The sequence below is a fragment of the Balaenoptera borealis genome (genome assembly GCF_965194805.1).
Source record: "Balaenoptera borealis genome assembly, chromosome: 19".
In the NCBI taxonomy this organism is placed as follows: domain Eukaryota; kingdom Metazoa; phylum Chordata; class Mammalia; order Artiodactyla; family Balaenopteridae; genus Balaenoptera; species Balaenoptera borealis.
The window spans coordinates 15830857-15837767 of NC_138878.1; the positions used below are offsets into that span (position 1 = coordinate 15830857).

A 6911-nucleotide genomic window follows, 5' to 3' on the forward strand; every position below is an offset into this window, starting at 1 on the left:
GGGATGTAATAGAATTCATTCCACAGATATTCCATGCAGTGGGCACTGTGCTATATGGATGAGGAATATTGCCTTGGAAAGCTCTCAGTTGGTGTAAGGAAGGGTAACCATGTAAAAATAAAACTGTGCACCTAAATTCACCATAAATGAGACACAAGCCCTGCCTTCGAGCAGCTCAAGGGAGACGAAGTTCATCAAATTATTGCTACATGGTGTGAGAAGAATTGTAAAAAATAATTTTTGAAAAGCAGTGGTCTTCAAATTCAAGCTATGCCGGGGCACTTCAAGGGTTACAAAAACTGTGCTATTTTAATTTCTTCATTTAAACAGCACTTATTTCTAAAATGGTATTTAAATACAGGCACACACAAGAATATTATATACCAATATTATAATATTCATATCTGAAATTTTCACTACATTACGTTATGCAACCAGGTTAACTTGCTCCTCTGTGAACTGTGAATAAAGTATTTCTAACCATCCTTACTCAAGAGATTACAAAAACAAGCTTCTTAAGCAAACAAACAAAATGCTAAAACTTGCAACTACTTATAGATGTGAATCAGAATTCTCTCAACATGGGAATCTAAAACAAACAAGTCACTTGCTCAAGGTGACCTCAAGCTGTAATTGTCCCCCATACTCTCCAATTATAAATTCGAATTTATAAAATCAACTTAAGCTAATTTATTACAACTGCTTTTTCAGCAGGGGAGGTGCTGTTGATCATTTAGAAATCATTTGGAAACAAAAAGAGTTTCGATGCTTGAAAAAAGTTTCAAAGTGAGTGATAAGCTATGGTCACGGCACAGTGAAGAAACAAAGGAAGCAATAAATGCAAGCTATCTTAACACATTTGAAAAGTGGAAATTTTTACTTTTCATAATATTTAGCCAAAACTAATTTTCATTGTGTATTTTTCCCTAATTTTCATGACAAAGGAATTGAATAGGAAATACATGGATCACTACTGTGCAATATCAATAGTTCTCTTGGTTTTAGGTCATTCAAAAATCAACTGGAAGAACCTACTTTTAAGTTAGAAAAGAAAGGTTAGAAAGAGACATTGTGATATGGAAATGCAAATATCCAGTTATTCTGGTAACTGTCCAAAGGCAACAAATAGGAAAACAGCCCAAGTCACCCAGAACATCGCCTGCATCCCTGCATGAGACACTTGAGTAGATTACAGGGATTGTCCTGAGGTGACAAGAGTCCCAAGGGGCACCTTGCCTCCTGCATCAGTTAGGAAGATTTTGGCTTCAGGTAATAGAAAAACATAACTCAAACCATCTGGGCATTTATTATCACAACATTAAGTAGCAGAGCAGCCTCCAGGTTTCCTCTCTCCTTCTTAGCTTCACCTTCCTATGTACTGACTTCATCCTAAGACAGATGGCAAGATGACTGCAACAGTTCCAAGTACAATATCCAGAACCAACAATAGCCAGTGAAAGGACCATCTTTTCCTCATTATATGGGTGAATAAACCTTTTCAAGAAAGCCCCAAGCAAAATTTTCCTCCTGCCAAAATTGTATTACATGCCTATGCCTAAACCAGTCATTGGCAAGGGAACACTCTATGACTGACTTAGATTAGCTGGAACCCTATAGCAGGAGATGGGCCTAGCTTCTTCTGAAGCACATAGCCATGTATAAGAATGGTGGAAAACCAGACCAATGAAGTTTCTATCGGGAAGAAGGAAGTTGCGATGACTGTTAGGGTGTGGCTGCTGTAAAGAAGCTAAAGAACAGGCTTGACACTGTTGTTCTGGCTGGTGACATGGTAACAAACCATTTGGACTAGGAGCGAGCCATGTTGAGAGGCAACTCACTCATTCAAGAAAATGCTTATTGAGGTAATTATACACACAAAATTATTAACTGGGTCAACTATTCCTCCTATAACCATGTGTTCATTGTTGCTTAAACCTTTTTCTTATCATTTTAAGAGTTGTAAATTATTAGGTAGATATGGCCCCTCCTCAAGCTGGATTAGGTAGATCCTTCTGAGATCTCACAGCAGCCTCCTGTTACCTGAAGTATATTACTTACTTATGGCTGCCTTTTTATTAGAGTTCCATATAGTTCTATTTATCTTCATTAAGAGTTCACCTATATTCTTCTGAAGAACAGAAACCATGTCTTATTCATTTCTTATCCCTTCCTATTAGTTACAATACTCAACGTAATGTCTTAAATGTCTGTTGTATGAACTCAGTGAACAGAGATTTGACATTTACAATGGTATAAAGTTCTAATCCATTGTATTTCTATCTTCCTCTCACAATTTTACCCTGTTCCTTTTTTCCTTAATGTTCAGAATTTTTGCGATACATCCGAGTACTTCCCATCACTAATATTTTATCAGTCTTTCAAATTATTAAGATTCTATCCTGTTATACAACAATTCTTTCACCTCTAAGAAGGTAGTCCTGGCAGAGATGCTCACAAAGATACATACATAAAGGTATTCACAGAAAAATCAATTATAATTGCAAAAAAAATCAGAAACTTAAGATGCAACAACAGGGATTGCCTAGATAAGTAATACGTCCATTCTGTGGAAAATAACTACTAAAGAATCATGGTTTAGAAGATTAATAATGGCATAAGTTTCATGATAAACTCTTAGAGGTACAAAAGCAATTAACAAAGCATATATATACATACATATGTATATGTATACATATATACACACACATATATAATATGCCCAAGTTTATTTAAAAAAATAAAAAGTAAAAATTGGAGGCCTTTCCAGCAAAGATAGCAAATGGATCTGAGGTGTGAAGTCTCTCCTCCCACTTCAAAGACATCTAGAAATTCTAAATAAAATTTGAAGAAATTTTTCAAAGTACACAGCTGGAGCTTAAGATAAGAAAAATACATTTCTAGGTCCCAGAAAAATAAGCCATGTGTCCCTCTGGAAGAAATGGATGTAGATTGTGGCAATGACACAAAAAGTCAAGATTTTGAGTCCTGAACTTCCTCCAAGAAGCAAGACCAGGGGGTGAACTAGAAGTAGATAAAACTCCCAACAGTCTAAAGACAAGGTTTGCCTCAAGGTACAGCAGGAAGCAGAGTCAGTCATGACAATTTTGAATTCCCTGGCCTGCAAGGCATGCCAGCAGAGTGTAAAATTCTTTGAGCTATTAGCAAAGTCCAAACTAAAAAATTAGTATAAAAAGTGGTCCAAACCTGGGAAACCCATACGTCCACAGTAAAGCACAAAATTGTCCCATAAGGGTGCTTCCACAATCCAGCATGTACCTATAAATGTATAATTAGTACTGATGAACTCAGAAAGATTGCAAAGAATACAAAGCAATCCAATGCTACGAAAGTTTGCGAATGCAACAAAAGCTCATAATCAAATAACTTTGAATACTAAAGCAATTCAAAAAGAATTTTAAAATAAATGTTTATAGCCATTAAGCAGATGAAAAAGATAATAGATTCCACATGGCAGGATCAAGGTACAGGCATACCTGAGAGATACTGCAGGTTCAGTTCTAGATCACCACCATAAAGCAAGTATCACAATAAAGCGAATCACATGAATTTTCTGATTTCCAAGTGCATGTAACAGTTATATTTGAACTCCACTGTAGTCTATTAAGTGTGCAATAGCATTGTATCTAAAAAATCAATGTACATACCTTAATTTTAAAATACTTTATTGCTAAAAAAATGCTAACCATCATCTGAGCCTTCAGCGAGTTGCAGTAGTAATATCAAAGATAACTGTCACAGATCACCATAACAAATATAATATTAATGAAAGAGTTTGAAATATTGTAAGAATTACCAAAATGTGACAGAGACATGAAGTGAGCAAACACTGTTGGAAAAGTGGTGCCAGTACACTTGCTCAACAGAGCATTGCCACAAACTTTCAATTTGCAAAAAACAGGATCTGTGAGGTGCAAGAAAGTGAAGCACAATAAAACAAGGTATGCGTGTATTATTAAAAATGGAAAATCTGAAAAAAATTCTATCACTGGCAAACAAAACAATGCTACGTTAAAGAGCACACAACACAAAGAGGAAGAGAAATTTACTAAATTGGAAGATAGGTCTAAAGAAGTCACCTATAATGTACCACAGGAAGTTAAATAATGGAAAATATGAAAGAGAAATTTAGACAGAAGATCCAGCATATGATAGTTATCTGTGAAAAAGACACTACAGTGAAGAAAGAGATAATATTTTTAAAGTTTTCAGAAGTGAAGATATAAATATTCAGATTGAAAGAGCTCCTTAACTCTCCAGACTAAACAAAGATACAACACTGTAGTGAAACTACAGAACACCAAGAAAAAAGAGAAAAAAGTGTGAAAGCTGCAAGAGAGAAAAGATAAACTACCTTCAAAGGAACAATAATCAAACCAACAGGAATCCTATCAAAGGCAACAAGAGATGCACAAAGACAGCAGTAACTTCAAAATACTAAGGGAAAATAACATAACCTACAATTCCATACCTAGCTAAACAATCACATAAGAGTTCAAATAAAAGCAGACTGTCAAAGATATAAAAACTAAGAACTTGGGTGCTCCCGGTGGAGGCAGAGGAGCCAAGCGGGAACCATGGCCAGTACAGTCGTAGCAGTTGGACTGACCATTGCTGCTGCAGGATTTGCAGGCCATTATGCTTTGCAAGCCACGAAGCATATGGAGCCTCAAGTAAAACAAGTTTTTCAAAGTCTACCAAAATCTGCCTTCAGTGGTGGCTATTACACCTTCAGAGGTGGGTTTGAACCCAAAATGACAAAACAGGAAGCAGCATTAATACTAGGTGTAAGCCCTACTGCCAATAAGGGAAAGATAAGAGATGCTCATCGACCAATTATGCTTTTAATCACCCAGACAAGGGAGGACCTCCTTATATAGCAGCCAAAATCAATGAAGCTAAAGATTTACTAGAAGGTCAAGCTAAAAAATGAAGTAAATGTATGATGAATTTTAAGTTCTTACTCATTTATATATATGAGTACCAGCTTTTTATAATAAAATGCCTCAAAGCTACACATTTTAAAAATTAGTATTAGCTAAATCAAAGCCTTGGTACAAATTTGAGGATTTAAAATCAGATTATAGAATATTTGTAGGTTAATACTCAATAATTATGGATAAATGCATGCCATCTGAAGTGTTGTTCATTACTCATTTGTCAAATAAATTGGTACCTATTTCAAGACAAAGTGAACAAGAGAGTCTCTCCCTGAAGGAATCCCCAATCTGATGGGAGACTGATAAACTGATAATTAAAATACAATGTGATAAATATGATGGAATTAGCACAGGTTGTTATAGTAGGGGCTCATCTCATTGGGACAGAAGGCTGTTCAAGGAACAGAGGACTCCCCCAGCCACTTAGAACCTTGAACTTAAAAATGAATTTAGGGGCTTCCCTGGTGGCGCAGGGGTTGAGAGTCTGCCTGCCAATGCAGGGGACACGGGTTTGAGCCCTGGTCCGGGAGGATCCCGCATGCCGCGGAGCAACTGAGCCCGTGAGCCACAACTGCTGAGCCTGAGCGTCTGGAGCCTCTGCTCCGCAACGGGAGAGGCCGCGGTGGTGAGAGGCCCGCGCACCGCGATGAAGAGTGGCCCCCGCTCGCCGCAGCTGGGGAAGGCCCTCACACAGAAACGAAGCCCCAACGCAGCCAAAAATTAAAATAATAAATAAATAATAAATAAATAATTTTTTTAAAAAAATGAATTTAGCCACAACTTAACCTAAGAAATTGATCTAGGTATGTATTTATCATACATACCTTCCTCTGCAATTTTTTGGAAGAGTTTGAGAAGGATGGGTGTTAGCTCTTCTCCAAATGTTTGATAGAATTCACCTGTGAAGCCATCTGGTCCTGGACTTTTGTTTGTTGGAAGATTTTTAATCACACTTTCAATTTCATTACTTGTGATTGGTCTGTTCATATTTTCTATTTCTTCCTGGTTCAGTCTTGGAAGTTTATACCTTTCTAAGAATTTGTCCATTTCTTCCAGGTTGTCCATTTTATTGGCATAGAGTTGCTTGTAGTAGTCTTTTATGATGCTTTGTATTTCTGCAGTGTCCGTTGTAACTTCTCCTTTCTCATTTCTAATTTTATTAATTTGCGTCCTCTCCCTCTTTTTCTTGATGAGTTTGGCTAAAGGTTTATCAATTTTGTTTATCTTCTCAAAGAACCAGCTTTTAATTTTATTGATCTTTGCTATTGTTTTCTTTGCTTTTATTTCATTTATTATTGATTTTTATGATTCCTTTCCTTCTACTAATTTTGGGTTTTGTTTGTTCTTCTTTCTCTAGTTCCTTTAGGTGTAAGGTTAGATTGTTTGAGATTTTTCTTGTTTCTTGAGGTAGGCTTGTATAGCTATAAACTTCCCCCTTGGAACTGCTTTTGCTGCATCCCATAGGTTTTGGATCATCGTGTTTTCATTGTCATTTGTCTCTAGGTATTTTTTGATTTCCTCTTTGATTTCTTCAGTGATCTCTTGGTTATTTAGTAACGTATTGTTTAGCCTCCACGTGTTTGTGTTTTTTTACATTGTTTTCCCTGTAACTGATTTCTAATCTCATAGCATCATGGTCAGAAAAGATGCTTGATATGATTTCAATTTTCTTAAATTTACCTAGGCTTGATTTGTGACCCAAGAGGTGATCTATCCTGGAGAATGTTCCATGTGCACTTGAGAAGAAAGTATAGTCTGCTATTTTCAGATGGAATGTCCTATAAATATCAACCAAATCTATCTGGTCTATTGTGTCATTTAAAGCTTGTGTTTCCTTATTAATTTTCTGTCTGGATGATCTGTCCATTGGTGTGAGGTATTAAAGTCCCCCAGTATTACTGTGTTACTGTCCATTTCTACTTTTACAGCTGTTAGCATTTGCCTTATGTATTG

At 36.4% G+C, this 6911-nt stretch overlaps 1 pseudogene across 1 annotated transcript in view; it reads left to right on the plus strand.

The window, feature by feature from the left end:
* LOC309617540 (mitochondrial import inner membrane translocase subunit TIM14 pseudogene) overlaps positions 1 to 5405 on the plus strand; it is a 31010-nt pseudogene extending 25605 nt beyond the window's left edge. The window contains exon 1 of the transcript in view: positions 1 to 5405. This exon is cut by the window's left edge and continues 25605 nt beyond it. The product of the transcript in view is annotated as a mitochondrial import inner membrane translocase subunit TIM14 pseudogene (transcript).
* Positions 5406 to 6911: the final 1506 nt, after the last annotated feature.